Source organism: Cornus florida, unplaced genomic scaffold, assembly GCF_030987335.1.
Source record: "Cornus florida cultivar Cherokee Brave unplaced genomic scaffold, ASM3098733v1 CherokeeBrave_3.0.0_Hap2_Chr10, whole genome shotgun sequence".
Taxonomy (NCBI): Eukaryota; Viridiplantae; Streptophyta; class Magnoliopsida; order Cornales; family Cornaceae; genus Cornus; species Cornus florida.
Window position 1 is genome coordinate 5,244,920 of NW_026775580.1, and position 23,303 is coordinate 5,268,222.

Here is a 23,303-nt window from a genome sequence, read left to right on the forward strand (position 1 = left end):
TTTGGAAAAACATAAAGAAGACCCCCCCCCCCCCCCCAAATCACGTTTTCTAAGTGACCACGTGAAGACCGAAATTTATTTCTCGAAGGAAAACCCCAAAATGCCCTAAAATCATATTATGCAAAAGAAATGCAAAATGAGTCCATAGGAGGCTCAAATCACCAAGGATGATGTTTCTCTTGAAAACGATCATGCACGTAAATGTAACTTACCTATTTGGACGTGTTATAATGGTCCACGGCTTAAAAATACCGCTGATGCAAAAATCCAACCCCCCAACATTTAAAAAGGCAAAAATGCAAATGAAATGAGAAATTTGAAATCTAAAATTATGAAATGGTTTCAAATTACCGTTTGACCCTTGGCCACACTTCATACATGATTAATGAGACCCTACGAAAGAATGAAAATGGAATTCCCACACCTGATGCAACCATGGTGAAGTAATAACTTAACATTTTTCAATATTTTCATAATATTTCATGAAGTAAAAAAAAAAATTAAGGATACAAAATAATAGTCAATGGCCTCCGGCATTATCTTATACATGTCAAATACATCGTAAAAGGTGTACTTATGTACACATTATATATATGGAATCAAAGATACAAGTTTTGACATACAAAGCTACAAATAGGATTTCATGCCAACATTTTCCTGAAAATAATACTTCAAGTCTACGAAACATCCATAGCTTAGTGTGCATCCCAAATCAAGGTCCTTGCACCTGAAAAATGTCCCCACTACATGGGTGAGTAACATAAAGCTACTCGAAGGAGATGAGCATGCATAGGCCTAGCATTTTACAAAAGTATCACCATAAGGTGAAACAAGTCAAAGGGGCTCATGCCACCTAACGTCTATGTCAAGATAAGACTCAGAGAATATCCTAAGCTACCTTAGATCATTTCTAGCATAAATCACATCATTCATGCAATTTAAACAACATAGAAAAATGTTATACAAAGCAATAAAATATAGGTTCTCAAAAGTATTAACTTGTAACTTAAGATACCAAAACAACTAAAGTGGGTCATGCCACCTAGCGTCTATGTTTCAATAAGTCTAAGGAATCATTCTAAGTAACCTTAGACCGTTTCTAGCATAATCACGTCATTTATGCAACTCAAATAATCATGGAAACATATTATACAAAATATCAAGATATAGATTCTCAAAGTCTTCAACTTGAAATCTAAAACACGAAAACAACTAAAGTGGATCATAACACCTAACGTCTATATTCTAATGAATTTATAGGATTATTCCTAAGTTACATTTGAACATCAAAACACAAATCACAATATCGATGCAATTTAACCAACATTGGAACCTCCAATACAACGCATAAAGCATGATTCCTCTAAGTTAACATCTTGAAACTCAAAACGGGAAATCAATTAAAGAACAACAAGTTACGATATCATCTAGTTATCAACTTAAAACGAAATGCGAAATCAAACAAAGTAGATACTTGGACATCACGCCGAATCAGACCGACACCATAGTTACTTTAGGGTTACTAGCCCATAGGTAACCTCCCTATGTGCGCACTAGACTATAAAGGGACAATCTCCCATACTAGAACCATGTCCTAGCCATAGTCAAACAACGACATCCCCAAGTTTCCAAAATTGACAAGTTATGTAACAACGTATATATCAACATGTATATACAAGATAATCAACTATCTACTATGCACAACCGAATTTGGAAACACATACAATAGATGCTCTAAGTCCACAACTACTAAGGCATGACAAATGTCGAATCTTCAGTATGCGATTCGTTACACGCTATAACAATATATCTCAACATTGAAATCATAAATTCATGAATATAATACAAGTCCAAAATCATGATTTAAACATATAACCAATGTCAAACACATGATTAAATCATTAACGCTATAGAAACGAAAAAAAATTAAATAAACTAATTAATTTCTCTAAGTTTCAAATCTCAATCAAATGATCCCTAATTAACACATGTTAAACAACATTGCATGGCCATTACATACATCCATTCAAAATCTTAATTAAGCCAATGGAACAACAAAGTAGAATTTAATTAAATCATGATAATTAAATCTCTAACTTCTAAAGCAACTTCAAATGGTCCCAAATTAATATATGCTAGTAAACAAGTCCTAGTCACTTCAAATATCAAGTTTAAAACTCAATTAAGCCAATGGAACCCTTAAATCGATTTTAATTAATTCATTTAATTAAAATCTCTATATTTTCATACTCATCCAAATGCTCCAAAATTAAAGTATGTTAAAAAGCATGCCAAGACTTAATTTAATAGCCTATCACAAGTTAATTTCATGCAAAGTATGGCCATGGGAATTAATTTTTCACAAAAGAAAAATATTAAATAAAAGTTGCAATTCTTATTCAAATGACCCAAATTTAATATATGTCAATAACCATACCAAGGCCAAATTTACTAGCATGCTATATTTTAATTCTAAGTTATACACATCCTTGAGAATTAAATCTTATACAAGGAAAATAATTAAATTAAATTCTATGATTAATACAAAACATGCATACAAGTGGTATAAGCTTATAAAATCATCAATACAATATAAATAAAAGCCTAAGACATCCCCTACCTCAATTTGAGATGAAAATCTCAAAAGCCACCAAAATGAAACGGCTCCGAATCCGACAATGTTTCGGGGTTTTGTCGGGGACAACGTCGTGAACATTAAACTCCAAAGAGGACCTACCAAAATCCTAACTTGACCTCAAACACGAACTCAAAAATTGGCCAAAAACGGGTTCTAATAAGGGGGAAAGATGCGCATAGTCAAAACAAACACAAAACGCAAAGGCACTATGACTTTTTAACAAAGGGAAGAAGGTTTAATTGAGAGAAAAAGGTTGGCAGCCCCCCTTGGGCTGCCATGGCAGCTTCTGGTCAGGAATGAAGAGAGTGGAAGATGACTTTTAATTTTATAACCCCTATTTATAGTAAAACCCGAAAAGTGCTCTGAAAGGGCCCCGCCAGGTCCGTAAAAGTGGAATTTGAGCAAACGCGCTCAAACGGCAAAACTCCATGAAATAAAATGAACCGAGATGAGAAAATATGAATAATAGAAGAAACGGCATCGAAAACCGAATCCCGAGCAGAGAGATATGCCCTGAAAGTTCGGCGGTAATCGGGTCCAAAAACCCTGAAACTGGAGAAAAATGACTAGAAGGAAATTCTAAGAGTACGTAACTCAATGAAATGTGAAAATAAATCCCGTACGAGAATCCATGCTCAAAACGAGGCATTTTTGCAATAACTTTCATTAATTGCACAATGGCCCCTCCAAAAAGTGAAAACTGCACTAATGACCTAGAATTAAAATATCTTCCAAAAATATTTTCTTAAAAACCCCTAAAATAAAATATCTTCAAAAGATATTTATGAAAAACACCCCAAGAAAAGAAAAAGATTCTGAAAAACTATACATCCAAACCCCTATGGACACCGGGAGCAACCAAAGTACTTTACTGCAAAAGTAAAGATACGTATTTCATGGAAACCACTTAGAATGAAGATACGTGAAGTCAAAAACCAACTCCGAGCATAGAAAGTAAGGTTGTGCCAAAAAGTGACAAACAGGAAAAAGACAAAATAGGGAAAAGGATGAAAAGTTAATAGTGTCCAAAAAGTGAAAATGTGGAAATGACTCGGTCCTTAAAGGAAGTTGTCAATCCAAGGGAAAGAGTCTCAGAAACCATTTCTGAGCACTCAAGATGACACTAAGCGTTGAGAAACAAAACTTGGAAAAAAAAAATTAAACGAAAAAAATTTATCCGTAAAATTTAAGAAAAAGGAAAGAGAGGAAAATGACCGGATCATTACAACCTACCCTCCTTAAAGGAATTTCGGCCCCAAAATTAGAAACATCTGAGGAGAATAGAACTAAGACTAAATGCAAGGTCAAACCAAAGAACAGACTATAAGGTGCTAAAGGGCAACTCCAAAAGCCTAAAGATCATCCGAAGGAAAACGAAAACCAAGAACTGAGAGACAACTCCTCAAACAAATCGGTATATTAACTCAATGTTAATAACTGAAAGAATCCCCAGATAACGACAAGTTGGATTAAAACTAATGGATAAGAATGACATGGTAGTACGAACAATAACCAGAACCCGCCCATACTTACTCGTCAGTAAGGTAGCATGACAGTATAAGGTATTAGTTCATAATATGCCCCCAACAGATTAACTCAAAAAGAAACTTTTCGATACAAATGACATCAATGTTGAAAATGATCATTACCAAAAGCACTACGGAAACCAAGCATCTGCGAGAGTTGGGGTAGCTAATCCCAAAACTCTAACAACAATGTCATTGGTACCGTTATGCTTAAGGCCTTAAATCCCTAACGCTAGAGTAACAGCGTCCCCTATACCGAAAAATGCTACAACAACAACACCAGTCATGAACCCACAGCCTGATAAGTCTATACCCTCAAGCCAATGGATCGGACCCACAAAACCAAAAACTTATGCACCAATTTGAAGTAGACCTACCTTAAGGCTACATACAAAAGACAAAACGCTGGGTCAAAATCCCTATAGTGGATAGCTAAAACCTCAAAATGCAAGTCTACAACGTAGTTCACACATCTCTATCCCAACAACCAAGGTCAAAAAACCCAACATAAGTGCAGGAAAGAAGAAACAGTATAAACCAAATACTCACATAGTGCATACTCACAAAAATTAAATGACATAAATCAAATAATATCATAGTACTAAACACACAGTACACATAAGGTAAACCAAATAAACCACCATCATATAGGGGTCAAACAAATAGTGACGCGCTATACCCCACCAATGGCATAAACATAGTAAGCAGATACTGTATAAGCAACGTATCATATACATCCTCATATAACTACCACATAGTCATAAATCCTAAATATATTTCTAAGGCATGCCCGAAAACAATGGGGCTCATAAACATGTAAAAGTGATCATACAAATGGCAAGTCCGTAAAATCAACAGAAATGAATGAAATGCCTCTTAAAAGACACCACGCAGAAAACGTACAACCGAACCTAGATGAGTCCAATCTCTCATTACGAGGAAATGAACCATCCCTCAAATGACCACTAAGGTCTCCTAAACATAGGGTCAACAAGTCTTTCCCAAGACTAGCTCATAACCCGATGGAAACCCAACACCACAAGAAACAAGGCAACAATGAAATGGACTGCCCTAAGGCTAACCGTTACAAGACATCAACAAGAAAATCCCTAAACCAAGATGCCAACAAGTTCGATAGGAACTCTACAGGATTTTACCAGAACCCTAAAATAATGCCCCCAAGTCTCTAATGACAAGGGAGAGTAATTAATTGCACCAACGCAATTAATTACACGAAACCACTCACATCCCAACCATAGCTCGTAAGAGCTAACCAAGGCAACAGAAGAAGGGTCCTAGGTCAACACACCCATCCAAATTCCGAAACTATCGCCCTAAGAAGACAAGACACAAGAACCTCGCCCTGAGGCTCACAAGGCAACTTCCCAACTCCCTAAGGAAGGATTCGAGTCAGTCCTGACTCATTGTCCCATTACGCTAGAAATAAAGACCTCAATGACATCATGATGTCAAGACCAGTTTAAAGTCCTAAGAGATGATACCGACACCTCTAACACCACCATGACCACATCTCGAAAAGACAAAGAAAATGAGACGAAATGGTGCCTCTGTGGCCTACGCCTCATCCTGCCAGAAGGATACTACAATCCTACGCTCACCTGAGCCCTAACAAAAAGTCTCTCCGCAAGTCAAGACTGTGACACTATATGTGTGAAAAGGAAACAAGATCAATAATAACACGAGTTACTATGATCGAATGCAACTCACACTATGAATGCATCAAATAAATAGCACGTCAATGTAAGCAACATACGGTCATGCTAAAGCAATCAAAGAAAGCCTTTTAAAACAGTTAAGAACTTAAGCAAATAAGCGTACATGTCAAACAAGGATGCTTTTAAACACATAAGCATATAAACATAGAGATATTTCATAATACCAAACGTGTTATCAAGAAACGCATAACACATTTATAATACCGAAACATGTTAACAAATAACATATACACATGTATAACATAGCAACAAAAACGTGATATACACCCAAAACCAGTCATCCAAGATATTCAAACCAATAAGCTCTGATACCACCTGTGACGGCCCTGGTTTTAGGCCAGTGCATCAGTGATGAACTGAAAGGATGATCCGATAACATATCCAAAATGCGAAAGCGAAAACAGAAAATAAGACTCTAAGAAGTCAAAGTGACCTTCCATGAGGTCGTGGAACTCAATGAGAATTGATACGAAAGCAAAAGATCGAAAATATGATTTTTAAAAATATGGATTTGGGTGCCACCGAGCACACCTCTAGAAAGACAATGAAAAAATAATCAAGATGAACTCAAGAATTGCATGATTCAGAATCTGGACGAAGGAGAAACGCCATGATTAAAAAAAAACAAGCACTTAAGGCAAAAGGGTAAACTGGTAATTATCCAGGAAGATTCGGGTGCAACTGAGCATGTCGTTAGAAAGACAGGAAAAAATTAGTCAAGTCCAAAAAAAATTTCACCCGATTTGGAGTCCAGACGAAGGAGAACGAGCAAAAACAAAAGTCGACGTCACAACATCGAGACGAGCACCCCATGAGCACCCCGACAAGCACCATGACATGCACCATGACATGCTAGGAAAGAGAAAATTTCTGCCAGAACTGAGAGCCGAAATGAGGTCCGAAATGAATTTTTCTAGAAAAACATAAAGAAGAAAACCCCCTAAAATTGAGTTTTCTACCCGACAACTCAAAAGGAAACGAAAAAAACTCACTACAAAATCCCCAAAATGCCCCTAGATCAAAACTGGACAAGAGGGCAAAAAGCTGCTACAGTGACTGTCCACATCTGAGATAAAAAACGGGCTACTAAACGAATTTTTCTGGAAAAACACAAAGAAGAAACCGCACCCGAAATCAAAATTTCTACTTGGCAATGTGAGAGAAAATAAAACAAACTCATTGTAAAATGCCCAAAATGCCCCTCCATGAAATCAGGTCATGAAAGTTAAAAAACTGCAAAAATGTAAAACATAAAGCCGAACTTTGCGAAGAATTTCCGGTACCAAGACGATATTTTCTGGAAAAACACAAAGAAAAAACCCCCCCACCCCCCCCCCCCCCCCCAAAATCACGTATTCTAAGTGACCATTTGAAGACCGGAATTTATTTCTCGAAGGAAAGCCCCAAAATGCCCTAAAATCATATTATGCAAAAGAAATGCAAAATGAGTCCATAGGAGGTTCAAATTACCAAGGATGATGTTTTTCTTGAAAACAATCATGCACACAAATGTAACTTACCTATTTGGACGTGTTACAATAGTCCATGACTTAAAAATACCACCGATGCAAAAATCCGACCCCCCAACATCCAAAAAGGCAAAAATGCAAATGAAATGAAAATTTGAAATCCAAAATTATGAAATGGTCTCAAATTACCGTTTGGCCCTTGGCCATACTTCATACATGGTTAATGAGACCCTATGAAAGAATGAAAATGGAATTCCCACACCCGATGCAACCATGGTGAAGCAATAACTCAACATTTTTTAATATTTTCATAATATTTCATGAAGTCAAAAAAATTACATATGATAGAAAATAATAGTCTTTGGCCTCCGGTCTTATCTCATACATATCAAATACATCGTAAAAGGTGTACTTATGTACACGTTACATATATGGAATCAAAGATACAAGTTTTGACATACAAAGCTACGAATAGGATTTCATGCCAATATTTTCATGAAAATGATACTTCAAGTCTATGAAACTTCCATGGCTTAGTATGCATCCCAAATCAAGGTTCTTGTACCTGAAAAATGTCCCCACTACGTGGGTGAATAACATAAAGCTACTCGTAGGAGATGAGCATGCATAAACCTAGTATTTTACAAAATTATCACCTTAAGGTGAAACAAGTCAAAGGGGCTCATGCCACCTAATGTCTATGTCAAGATGAGACTTAAGGAACATCCTAAGCTACCTTAGATCATTTCTAGCATAAATCACATCATTCATGCAATTTAAACAACTTAGAAACATGTTATACAAAGCAACAAGATATAAGTTCTCAAAAGTATCAACTTGCAACTTAAGATACAAAAACAACTAAAGTGGGTCATGCTACCTAGTGTCTATGTTTCATGAGTCTAAGGAATCATCCTAAGCTACCTTAGACCATTTCTAGCATAATCACGTCATTCATACAACTCAAATAATCATGGAAACATATTATACAAAATATTAAGATATAGATTCTCAAAGTCTTCAACTTGAAATCTGAAACACGAAAACAACTAAAGTGGATCATGCCACCTAACGTCTATGTTCTAATGAATTTATAGGATCATTCCTAAGTTACCTTTGAACATTAAAACACAAATCACAATATCGATGCAATTTAACCAACATTGGAACTTCCAATACAATGCATAAAGCATGATTCCTCTAAGTTAACATCTTGAAACTCAAAACGGGAAATCAATTAAAGAAGAACAAGTTATGATATCATCTAGTTATCAACTTGAAATGAAATGTGAAATCAGACAAAGTGGATACTTGGACATCACACCGGATTAGATCGACACTATAGTTACTTTAGGGTTACTAGCCCATGGGTAACCTCCTTATGTGCGCACTAGACTGTAGAGGGACAATCCCTCGTACTAAAACCATGTCCTAACCATAGACAAACAATGACATCCCCAGGTTTCCAAAATTGACAAGTTATGCAACAACGTATATATCAACATGTATATACAAGATAATCAACTATCTACCAGCACAACCGAATTTGGAAACACAAACAATAGATGCTCTGAGCGCACAACTACTAAGGCATGACAAATGTCGAATCTTCAGTGTGAGATTCTTTACACACTATAGCAATATATCTTAACATTGAAATCATAAACTTATGAATCTAATACAATTCCAAAATCATGATTTAAACATATAACCAATGTCAAACACATGATTAAATCATTAACGCAATAGAAATGGAAATTAATTAAATAAACTAATTAATTTCTCTAAGTTTCAAATCTCAATCAAATGATCCTTAATTAACACATGTTAAACAACATTGCATGGCTATTACATACATCCATTCAAAATCTTAATTAAGCCAATGGAACACCACAGTCAAATTTAATTAAATCATGATAATTAAATATCTAACTCTAAAGCAACCTCAAATGATCCCAAATTAATATATGTTAGTAAATAAGTCCTAGTCATTTCAAATATCAAGTTTAAAACTCAATTAAGCCCATGGAACCCTTAGATCGATTTTAATTAATTCATTTAATTAAAATCTCTATATTTTCATACTCATCCAAATGTTCCAAAATTAAAGTATGTTAAAGAGCATGTCAAGACTTAATTTTTAGCCTATCACAAGTTAATTTCATGCAAGGTACGGCCATGGGAATTAATCTTTCACAAAAGAAAAATATTAAATAAAAGTTGCAATTCTTATTCAAATGACCCAAATTTAATATATGTCAACAACCATACCAAGGCCAAATTTACTAGCATGCTATACTTTAATTCTAAGTTATACACAACCTTGAGAATTAAATCCTATACAAGGAAAATAATTAAATTAAATTCTATGATTAATATAAAACATGCATACAAGTGGTATAAGCTTATAAAATCATCAATACAATATAAATAAAAGCCTAAGACATCCCCTACCTCAATTTGAGATGAAAATCTCAAAAGCCACCAAAATGAAAGGGCTCTGAATCCGATAATACTTCGGGGTTTTGTCGGGGACAACGTCGTGAACATTAAACTCCAAAGAGGACCTACCAAAATCCTAACTTGACCTCAAACCCAAACTCAAAAATTGGCCAAAAACAGGTTCTAATAAGGGGGAAAGATGCGTGTAGTCAAGACAAACACAAAACGCAAAGGCACTATGACTTTTTAACAAAGGGAAGAAGGTTTAATTGAGAGAAGAAGGGTGGCAGCCCCCCTTGGGCTGCCATGGTAGCTTCTAGTCGTGCATGAAGAGAGGGGAAGATGACTTTTAATTTTATAACCCCCTATTTATAGTAAAACCCTAAAAGTGCCCCAAAAGGGCCCCACCGGGTCCGAAAAGTGATATTTGAGCAAACGCGCTCAAACGGCGAAACTCCATGAAAGAAAAAGAACTGAGATGAGAACATATGAACAATGGAAGAAATGATGTCAAAAACCGAGTCCCGAGCAGAGAGATATGCCCCGAACAAGTTCGGCGGTAATCGGGGCCAAAAACCCTGAAACTAGAGAAAAATGACCAGAAGGAAATTCTAAGAGCACTCAACTCGACAAAATGTGAAAATAAATCCTGTACGAGGATCCAGGCTCAAAACGAGGCATTTTTGCCATAACTTTCATTAATTGCACAATGGCCCCTCCAAAAAGTGAAAACTGCACTAGTGACCTAGAATGAAAATATCTTCCAAAAATATTTTCTTAAAAACCGCTAAAATAAAATATCTTCAAGAGATATTTATGAAAAACACCCCAAGAAAAGAAAAAGATTCTGAAAAACTATGCATTCATACCCCTATGGACACCGGGAGCAACCAAAGTACTTTACTGCAAAAGTAAAGATACGTATTTCGTGGAAACCACTTAGAATGAAGATACGTGAAGTCAAAAACCAACTCCGAGCATGGAAAGTGAGGTTATGCCAAAAAGTGACAAACGGGGAAAAGACAAAATAGGGAAAAGGACGAAAAGTGAATAGTGTCCAAAAAGTGAAAATGTGGAAATGACTCGGTCCTTAAAGAAAGTTGTCAATCCAAGGGAAAGAGTCTCAGAAACCATTTCTGACCACTTAAGATGACACTAAGCACCGAGAAACAGAACTCAGAAAAGAAAATTAAATGAAAAAAATTTATCCATAAAATTTGAGAAAAAAAAAAAAAAAGAGGAGGAAAATGACCGGGTCATTACAATGATCCTGCATTGCCAAGAGATTTCCCCCAAAGTTAGTTTTGACATGTCAATTAGCTCATCAACATTCAGTGGTTTTGAGATTGAAGTAAGACAGAGTGTATATAACTACAATAAGAGTGAAAGATAGGCGATTTGTGTTTCAATCTTACCTTCCAATTGATTGATCAGTTTTAATTAAAGTAATAGAGGGCTAATGCTGAAATAGGGTTTTACAACAAAGGAAAGAGAACCAAAGCCTTCGATATATATATATATATATATATATATATATATATATATATATATATATATGATGGATTGAAATAAGTGGCTGTGATATAAAATAAAACTGATTCTCTGATCAGCAGAGGTGGATAAGGGCTGGAGGTAGGACTAAGCAGCTTGATTGACGAGGCGGTTGCGTATGGAGATCTCGCAACTGCCTAACACTGGCACGGTGGTGGTAGTGAGGGACAAGACACTGGCAGTAAAGGGGAGGAGGTCCTTTAAGGAGGTGTAGGACATGGGGGTGTAATGAGTTCCAAATCCACGGTTAGGAATGATGGTGTTGATGGAAGGAGAGAAAGCAAAGTAAGAAAGTTGAAGGAGAGAGGGCTCAGTTAGGGCTGGTGTAAAACAAAAAGGGCAAATGGAAAATGAAATGGGAAAGTGGAAACAAACAAAACCACTGTTTAGAACAAAAAAAAAAAAAAAAAAAAAAAAAAAAAAAAAAAAAAAAAAAAAAACACAACTTATTTTAGGAAAATAATTTTATTTTAGAAAATTTTCAGCTAAGGGAAAAAGTGGAGGGAATGAAAATTTTGGCTATTACCAGCATTCACAATAGGAATGCTGGTATTGGCTATTACAGAGTTCACATATTACCAGCGTTCATAATAGGAACGCTGGTTAAAATAGGGCTATACCAGCGCTCTTTCATGAACGCTAGTAATTAATACCCAACACCAGTGGACGTTGGTGAATCCCTATTTTGTTGCAGTAAGGTGAATGAGGAATAGGATTGGAAATGGGATGGGTGCCAACACTTGTTTGCACCAGTTCACTCTTTTCACTAGGTTCATCAACTTTGTTGTCAATCACTCTCCCACTCCTCGAGGTAGTTATGGAATTCACTTGTTCATGTATGGTGCCTCCCCGATGGGGGAGTTATTTCCACTATAAATTGTGGTTTTGGCTTGGGATGAAGAGGCAATTTCCCTTTCTCTCTAGCATTCAAAGTATTAGTTATTTGTCTTACTTGGGTTTCTAGCTTAGCAATGGATTGAGAATGGGAATGAAGCAATTAGGCATTAGCCTCCAAGCTTCCAATAAGACTTTTTCTTCAAAAGCGGAACTCCTAGAAGGGCTTGAGAAAAGGAATGAGAATTAGAACTTTGAGGATGAAAATATTGATTCACACTTTGAGATTGATAAGATGGATAATAATCTTGAGCATTGGAATTTTGCAAATGAAGGGGAACATGCTTAGCTTGAAAACCACCTTGTAAAAGGTTTACACCATCTCCTTGGTTTTTCCAAGAAAAGTTCGTGTGATTTTCCAACCTGGATTATATTGATTTGAAAATGGATTATTCCCTTGATTTATGAAGGCGGCATTAACTTGTTCATGTTGCTCACGTTGAACATGTCCATGGGGACAATTAGAAGTATTGTGAAGCACACTAGAATATGTCATGCACGCCTCATTGGAATGATGATGAGGAAAGGAAGATGCTTAATTGGCTGAGTTATGATTCATTAAGAATTGATCAAACCTTTAAGTTAAGGTTTTAACGTTGGCAACAATGTCATTGGAACTCTCAACTTGATATAAGTTAGAGTTCTTCTTCCCTTCCAAATTAGAATTTCGACCATTGCGAGAGGATAGCGATCTATTCATAGAATTTTCACTCATACTTTCAAATAATCACTTTAGGAAGTAGGCATGAGCTTTGAGGTTCAAGCTCGAGCTTTAGGAACAAGGCTCGAGCTTTACTGAATGATGCTCAAGCTTCAAGGAATAGTGCTCAATCTTCACTTTGACAGTTAGCCAAATTTCTTCAACTATTTTCAACTATTTTCCGAAGCATCTTTTCTTTCAACACTTAGAATATTTTTTGGATGTATCTCTTTTAACATTGCTTGATCCAAGCTTTATGGGCTTGAGCACTAGGTACCAGGCTCGAGCTTTAGGTACTTAAGGCTTGAGCTTTGAATGATGGTGCTCAATCCTTGAGGTCTGGCACGAGGCCATGGGAGCTTGGTTCTTCCATTAAATCAACTCTTTAAAGTTTGACGCCTTGTGCTCAAGCCTGAGAGTCAAGGCTCGAGCACCACTTGAGTATATCTCGAGCTCTGGAGGTATGGCGGACCTGGTTTTTAGGCCAGCGCGTCCTGTGATGAACCGAACGTGGATCTGATAACGAATCCAGAATGCAGAAGCAAGAAACAAGACAACGGTCTCCCAAGGCACAACACACTTCTAATACACTTTGATGACCTTCCATGAGGTCGTGGAACTCAATGAGAACTGACGCGGAAGTAAAAGATCGGAAATATGACAAATAAGCCTCCAGGGGCAAAATAGTCATTTTACATGGAAATGACGTCCTTAGAATGTACATTATTCCCGAAACACATCCAGGACTTCCCGTGAAGTCACAGAACTCAAAAAAAAGTGGCGAAAGCAATTTACAAATAAACTGGACAAAAATAGCCCCAAGGGCAAAATGGTCATTTCTGAAAAATATAAAATCGGCTACTACCGAGCACACCATTAGGAAGATAGTGAAAAATTAATCAAGTTAGACTCAAGAATCACTTGATTTGGAGTCCGGATGGAATAGAAAAGTCAAAACAAAGTTTTGACGTCGCCACGGCCATAAATAGTAACATAGGCAAAATGCTGAAATTCGTGTTCCATTTTGAGCCAATAAACGATGTTTTCTGGAAAAACATGAAGAAGAAACCCCCATCAAAATAATTTTTCCAAGCTGACCATGTTGAAAGAAAATTTTATTTTTGAAGTGAAATCCCTAAAATGCCCTTACAACTGACTTTTTCAAATAGTGCAGATGCGCATAGGAAATCAGATTTGATGCGGGGTTTTCGGGTCCGAGATGACATTTTCTGGAAAAACACAAAGAAGAAACCCCCCCCCCCCCTAACATCAAGTTTTCTACTCGAACCCACAGAATGAAATGAAAAAAACACAATACAAAAACCCCAAAAATGCCCTTAGATCAGAACTGGATAAGAAGGCAAAAGTTGCTACAGTAACTGTCCTAATCTGAGAGCAGAAACGAGCTATCAAACGAATTTTTCTGGAAAAACACGAAAAAGAAACCCCTCCCAAAATCAAATTTTCTACCCTATAAAGCAAAAGAAAATGCAAAAAAGTCACTGTAAAATACCCAAAATGCCCCTCCATGAAATCAGGTCATGGGGGTTAAAAAGCTGCAAAAATACAAATTGAAAGCTGAACTTTGCGAGGGATTTCCGGTACAAAGATGACATTTTCTGGAAAAACACAAAAAAGAAACCCCCCCTAAAATCATGTTTTCTAAGTGAACATATGAAGACCAGAATTCATTTTTCAAAGGAAAACCCCAAAATGCCCAAAAACATATTATGCAAAAAATATCAAAAGTAAATCCATAGAGTACTCATTTTGTGAGAAATGACTATAAACTTGAAAACGATCATGCACACAAGCGTAACTTACCTAATAGGATATGCTACAATGGTCCATGGCTTAAAAATACCGCCGATGCAAAATCCGACCCCCCAACGACCAAAAAGGCATAAATAAACATAAAAAGGAAAATTTGAAAACCAAAATTATGAAATAGTTTCAAATTACCATTTGGCCCTTGGCCACACTTCATGCATATTAAGTAGGTCCTAATAAATGTGCTCGTGCACACTTAGCATCACCCAATTTGGAAATGAATCTTTAAAGGCTCAGATTTTACTATTTTAGCCCAAAATACAAAGTATGAAATTAAAATGCAAAAATAAAAACAAAATGGTGATCGGCCCTTGGCCACACCTCATATATATTAAATGAATGCTAGATAATGAATTTTATACTCAATGCACACCCCGATGCATAAATGACATATTAAAACGCATAGTTTTCATAATATTTCCATTAAGGCAATTTTCAACAGTTATGAATATATATGAATTTCAAATATGGTTTGGCCCTTGGCCTCATATCATATATATAAAATGAGAATCAAAAAGTGTGCTTAGGCACACATTACAAGTTTAGAACCAAATATACACTTTTGACAAATAAGGCTACAAATGGCTTTTCAAGCCAACCTTTACAAGAATGAAACCTTCAAGTTCACAAATCATCCAAGCATAACAAGAATCACAACCTTGATTCCTGTACCTGAAAAATGTCCCCACTACGTGGATGAGTAACATAAAGCTACTCATAGGAAATGAGCATGCATCGACCTATCATTTTACAATTTTATCACCTTAAGGTTAAACATGTCAAATGGACTCATGCCACCTAACGTCTATGTCAAGATGAGACTCAGGGAGCATCCTAAGTTACACTAGATTATTTCTAGCATAAATCACATTATTCATGCAATTCAAACAACATAGAAGCATGTTATACAAAACAACAAGATATAGATCTTCAAAGCCATTGACTTGAAATCTAAAATGCGAAAATAACTAAAGTGGGTCATGCCACCTAACGTCTATGTTCTAAATGAATCTATAGGATCATTCCTAAGTTGCATTTGAACAATATAGCATAGATGTACTTAACAACATCAAAAACCTGCAATGATTCATTAGAAATCATAATGCCTGAATGTACTTTACAACATCAAAACCTGCAATAATTCATTAGAAATCATAATGCCTGAATGTACTTATCAACATTAAATCGCCAATAACCAAAACTACAAGTCACAATTAAACATTGGTTGCCAACTTGGAATTGAATGCAAAATCAAGTAGTGGAAGACTTAAACATCAAATCCTGGATAAAGCCAAGACCTATGGTCATTCCGGGCATTAACCCGCTGGGAATACTACCCTAAGTGCGCACTATAAATGGGGAGAACTCATACCCACACTAGAGTCAAACTCTAGCCATGTCACTGTAACAATGTCCCAAGTGACTCCAAAATAAATAAGTTAACAACTTATATACGAAATATATATAAAGCACGAAACTACATTCCATGCAAAAGTAGGTTGTAACCACACAGCTCATGCTCTAAATCCACAACTACTATAGGATGACAAATGTCGAATCTTCAGAGTGCGATTCATTACGCACTATAATAACATCACATGTCGAATCTTCAGTGTGCGATTCATTACACGCTATAACAATATAATTCAATATTAAAAGCATAAACTGAAGAATCTAACACAAGTCTAAAATCATGCTTTAAACATACCACTAATGTCAACTCATGATTAAATCAATAATGCAATAGAAATGGAAATTAATCAAATAAACCAATTAATTTCTCTAGGTTTTAAATCTCAATCAAATGATCCCTAATTAAACACATGCTAAACAACATAGCATGGTCATTTCATATATCCATTCAAAAACTTAATTAAGCCATGGAACAATAAGGTGGAATTTAATTAAATCATGATAATTAAATCTCTAACTTCTAAACCAACACCAAATGGTCCCAAATTAATATATGGTAGTGTAAAAGTCATGCTTATCACAAATATCAAGTTAAAAACTTAATTAAGCCAATGGAACCATTAAATAGATTTTAATTAATCTTTTTAATTAAAATCTCTAGATTTTCATACTCATCCAAATACTCTCAAATTAAAGTATATTAAAGAACATGCTAAGACTTAATTTAAAAGTATATCACAAGTTAATTCCATGCAAAGTACAGCCATAAGAATAAAACTTTCACTAAAGAAAATTATTAAATAAAAGTTGCAATACTTTATCAAATACTCCAATTTTAATATATGTTAATAAAACATACCAAAGCCTAATTTACTAGCTTGCCACAATTTAATTCTAAGTTGAATATCATCATATGAATTAAATTTTAAACATAGAAATTAATTAAATAAAATTCTAGATTATAAACAAAAGCATGCATACAAGTTGTATAAAAATCAATAGCATGCAAGACAACAAAAATATAAACCTATAACATCGCCTACCTCAATTTGAGATGAAAATCTCAAATCCCCACCGAAAAAAAAGTGTTATCCGACGATACTTCAGAGTTTTGTCAGGGACAACACGATAAACAAGAATCTCAAGGAAGCCCAATGAAAATCACAACTTGACTTCAAACCCAAACTCACAAAATGGTCAGAAATGGATTCTAATAAGGGGGAAAGGTGTGCGTCGTCAAGGCGAACAATAAATGTTAAGGCTCGAAGCTTTTCACAAAGGAAAACAAGTGGAGGAGAAGAAAGAGTGAAAGCAGCCCCTTGGGCTCCCATGGCTACCGGCCAAGAGGAAGAAGAAGGTCTGAAAAATCTGATTTTAAAATTTAGGGCAACCTATTTATAGAAATCTCAAAAAGTGCCCCGAAAGGGCCCCGCCAGGTCCGAAAAAGTGGAATTTGAGAAGACGCGCTCAAACGGCAAAACTCTATGAACAAAAAAGAACCAAAATGAGAAAATATGAACAACAGAAGAAATAACGTCAAAAACTGAGTTTCGAGCAGAGAGATATGCCCTAAAGAAGTTCAGCGGCAACCGGGGCCGAAAACCCTGAAACTAGAGAAAAACAACCAAAAGGAAATTCTAAGAGTACAGGACTCGATGAAAAGTGAAAATGAATCCCGTACGAGGATCCAGGCTCAAAACGAGACATTTAGCAATAACTTTCATTAATTGCACAATGGCCCCTTCAAAAAGTAAAAACTGCACTAATGGCCCAGAATGAAAATATCTTCTAAAAATATTTTCTTTAAAACCCCTGAAGTAAAATATCTTCAAAAGATATTTGCGAAAAATACCCCAAGAAAATAAAAAGATTCTGAAAAACTATGCATCCATGCCCCTATGGACACCGGGAGCAACCGGAGTACTATACTGCAAAAGTAAATATACGTATTTCGTGGAAACCACTTAGAGTAAAGATACGTGAAGTCAAAAACCAACTCCGAACACAAAAGTGAGGTTATACCAACAAAGTGACAAACGAGGAAAAGATAAAATAGGGAAAAGGACGAAAAGTGAATAGTATCCGAAAAATAAAAATGTGGAAATAACACGGTCCTCAAAGGAAGTTGTCAATCCAAGGAAAAGAGTCTCGGAAATCATTCCAAAGCACTCAAGACGACACTAAGTGATGAGAAACTGAACTCAGAAGGGAAAGATCAATGGAAAAAAAAAAAAATATCCGTGAAAATCTGAGAAAAAGGAAAGAAAGGAAAATGACCGGGTTATTACAACCTACCCTCCTTAAAGGGATTTCATCCTCGAAATTAGGAACAGACAGAGAGAACCGAAGAAGATCAAAGCAAGATCAAACCAAAGGACATATCATAAGGTGCAAAAGGACAACTCCAAAAGCCTGAAGGTCATCCGAAGGAACGCAAAACCAAGAACTGGGTGACACCTCCCGAACGAATTGGCATATCAACCCAATGTCAATCACCAAGAGAATCCCAAGACAACGACAAACCGAATCATGGCAGATGGCTAAGAATGATATGGCAGTAAGAACAATGACCAGAACCCGCCCACACTTACTCGTCAATAAGGTAGCATGACAATATAAGGCACTAGTTCATAACATGCCCCTATCAGATCAACCCAGAAAGAAACTTTTCGATACAATTGACATCAATGTCGAAAATGATCATTACCAAAAGCACTGCAGGAACCAGGCATCCGCGAGAGTTGGGGTAGTTAATCCCAAAACTCTAACAATAATGTCACTGGCACCGTTACGCTCAATGCCTTAAATCATCTGAAAACGCTACAACAACAACACCAGTCACGAATCCAAAGCCTGACAAGTCTGTGCCCTCAAGCTAATGGATCGAACCCATAAAACTGAAAACCTAAGCACAAATCTGAAGTAGACCTACCGTAAGGCTACATACAGAAGACAAAACATTGGGTCAAAATCCCTATAGTGGATAGCTAAAACCTCAAAACACAAGTCTACTATGTAGCTCGCTCATGATAATCCTGACATCCAAGGTCATAAACCCCAACATAAGTGCAGGAAAGATAAAACAGTATAAACCAAATACTCACATAGTATATGCTCGCAAAATTTAAATGACATAAATCAAATAATATCATAGTACTAAGCACAGTACACATAAGGTAAACCAAATAAACCACCTATCACATAGAGGTTAAACAAATAGCAATGTGCTATACACTACCAACGGCACTATCATGGTAAACAAGTATAGTATGAGCAAATGTATCATCTACATCCTCATACAACTACCACATAGTCATAAATCCTAATCATGTTTCTAATGCATGCCCGAAAAAAATGGAGCTCATAGACATGTAAAAGTGATTATACAAATGGTAAGTTCGTAAAATCAACAGAAATGAATGGAATGCCTCTCAAAAGATAGCACGCAAAAAATGTAACACAAAACCTGGATGAGTCCAATCTCTCATTACGAGGAAAGGAACCATCCCCCAAGCCAAGATGCCAACGAGCTCTATAGGAACTCTACAAGATTCTACCAGAACCCTAACACAATGTCCCCAAGTCTCCAATGACAAGGGAGAGTAATTAATTGCACTAGTGCAATTAATTACATGGAACCACTTACATCCCAACCGTAGCTTGTAAGAGCTAACCAAGCAACTAAAGAAAGATTCTAGGTGAACACACCCATCCAAATCCTGAAACCATCGTCCTAAAAAGGCAAGGCGCAAGAACCTCGCCCTGAGGCTCACAAGGCAACTTCCCAACTCCCTAAGGAAGGATTCGAGTCAGTCCTAGAAACAAAGACCTGCATGACATCAATGACGTCAAGACCACTACGAAGTCCTAAAAGATGACACCGACACCTCTAATACCACCATGACTACATCACGAAAAGATAAAAGAAAATGAGACGAAACGGTGCCTCCGTGGCCTACGTTTCATCTCGCCAGATAGAGGCTACAACTCTATATTCACATGAGCCCTAACGAGAAGACTCTCCGTGAGTCAAAACTGTGACGCTGTATACGTAAAAAGGAAACGAGATCAATAATAACACGAGTTATTATAATCGAATGCAACTCACACTATGAATGCATCAAATAAGTAGCATGTCAATGTATGCAACATACGGTCATGCTAAAACAATCAAAGAAAGTTGTATAAAATAGTTAAGCAATTAAGCATACATGTCAAACAAAGATGCTCTTAAACACATAAGCATAAAAGCATAGAGACATGTCATAATACCAAATGTGTTATCAGGAAACACATAAACATGTTATAATACCGAAACATGTTAACAATTAGCATTACACACGTAAAACATAGCAACAAAAACGTGATATGCACCCAAAACCCGTCGTCCAAGGTATTCAAACCTAGGAGCTCTGATACAACCTGTGGCGGCCGTGGTTTTTAGGCCAGAGAGACCTGTGATGAATCGAACATAGATCCGATAACGAATCCAAAATGCAGAAGCAAGAAACAAGACAACAGTCTCCCAAGGCACAACACACCTCTAATACACTTTGATGACCTTCCATGAGGTCGTGGAACTCAATGAGAACTGACACGGAAGTAAAAGATCGGAAATATGACAAATAAGCCCCCAGGGACAAAATAGTCATTTTACATGGAAATGACGTCCTTAGAATGTATATTATTCTCGAGACACATCCAGGACTTCCCGTGAAGTCACGGAACTCAAAAGAAAGTAATAGAAGCGAATTACAAGAAAACCAGACAAAAATAGCCCCAAAGGCAAAATGGTTATTTCTGAAAAATATAAAATCGGGTGCTACCAAGCACACCAATGGGAAGACGGTGAAAAATTAATCAAGTTAGACTCAAGAATCACTTTATTCGGAGTCCGGATGGAAGAGAAAAGTTAAAACAAAGTTTTGACGTCGCCACGGCCGTGAATAGTAACCTGGGCAAAATGATGAAATTCATGTGCAATTTTGAGGCACTAAACGATGTTTTCTGGAAAAACACGAAAAAGAAACCCCCCTCAAAATAATTTTACCAAGCTGACTATGCCAAAATAAAATTTTATTTTTGACGTGAATTCCCAAAATGCCCTTACAACAGACTTTTTCAAATAGTGCTGATGCGCACAAGAAATCAGATTTGCCACGGGGTTTTCGGGTCCGAGATGATATTTTCTGGAAAAACATGAAGAAGAAACCCCCCCTAAAATCGAGTTTTCTAACAGAAAAAAAAAAAATACGCACTGCAAAATCCTCAAAATGCCCCTAGATCAGAACTGGACAAGATGGCAAAAGTTGCTACAGTAACTATCCTGATCTGAGAGCAGAAACAGGCTATCAAATGAATTTTTCTGGAAAAATATGAAAAAGAAACCCCTCCCGAAATCAAATTTTCTACCCAAAAATATAAGAGAAAATGGAAAAAAAAAAAAAAAAAAAAAAAAAAAAAAAAAAAAAAAAAACTCACTGTAAAATGCCTAAAATGCCCCTCCGTGAAATCAGGTCATGGGGGTTTAAAAACTGCAAAAATACAAACTGAAAGCTGAACTTTGCGAGGGATTTTTGGCACCAAGATGACATTTTCTGGAAAAACACGAAGAAGAAACCCCCCCTAAAATCTCGTTTTCTAGGTGACCATTTGAAGATCGAAATTCATTTCTCGAAGGAAAACCCCAAAATTCCCTAAAATCAAATTATGTAAAAAATGTCAAAAGTAAATTCATAGAGTACTCATTTTGTGAGAAATGACTCTAAACTTGAACATGATCATGCACGCAAATGTAAATTACCTAATAGGACATGCTACAATGGTCCATGGCTTAAAAATACCGCCGATGCAAAATCCGACCCCCTAACGACCAAAAAAGCAAAAATGAACATAAAAAGGAAAATTTGAAAACCAAAATTATGAAATGGTTTCAAATTACCATTTGGCCCTTTGATCGGTTGTCAATTATACATCAACCTTTGTAATAGCACAAATCATTGTAAAATAGGGCTATTGATTGGGTAAGTCGAACCACTGGGACTGCTAGTTTATGGCAACCAAGGTGTCTAAAATCACTTTTAGAATGATGAAGGGTTATAGAGGTTTGTTGGGTTGTCACTAAAATTAGGAATTTAATTTGCATAAAATGATAAATGACAAAGAGTTAAAGAGTTAAAGATAATGTAAAGGGGTTAGGGAAGTGAATCCACTACCAACCCTATACACATGCTAGATAAAAACTAAATTGGAGATAGACAATATATAAAATGGTCATGAAATATATAGCAACACATGGTTGCCATATAATTGTCAAGAAGTTCATTAAATCACAAAGCAAGAATAATCCATCAAAGGTTCATATATTTGAACTACCTAAACTAGGGTGTAGTGTAATGACCCGGTCATTTGACTCCCTTTCATTTTTCTAAAATTTTACGGATAAATTTTTTCCGTTTAATTTTCCTTTCTGAGTTCAGTTTCTCGTCTCATAGTGTCGTCTTAAGTGCTCGGAAATGGTTTTTGAGACTCTTTCGTTTGGATTGATAACTTCCTTTGAGGACCGAGTCATTTCCACATTTTCACTTTTCGAACACTATTCACTTTTGTCCTTTTCCCAATTTTATCTTTTTCCCTATTCTGTCTTTTCCCCATTTGTCACTTTGTTGGCAAAACCTCACTTTTCATGCTCGGAGTTAGTTTTTGACTTCACGTGTCTTCATTCGAGGTGGTTTCCATGAAATACGTATCTTTACTTTTGTAAAAAAGTACTCTGGTTGCTCCCGGTGTCCATAGGGGCATAGATGTATAGTTTTTTGGAATTATTTTCTTTTCTTGGGGTATTTTTCGTAAATATCTTTTCAAGATATTTTATTTCAGGGGTATCTAAGAAAATATTTTTGGAAGACATTTTCATTCTAGATCATTAGTGCAGTTAACCCTTTTTAGAGGGGCCATTGTGCAATTAACGAAAGTTATTACAAAATACCTCATCTGGAGCCTGGATCCTCGTACGGGATTCATTTTAGCATTTCATCGAGTCGTGTACCCTTAGAATTTCCTTCTGGTCATTTTTCTCCAGTTTCAGAGTTTCTGAACCCGGTT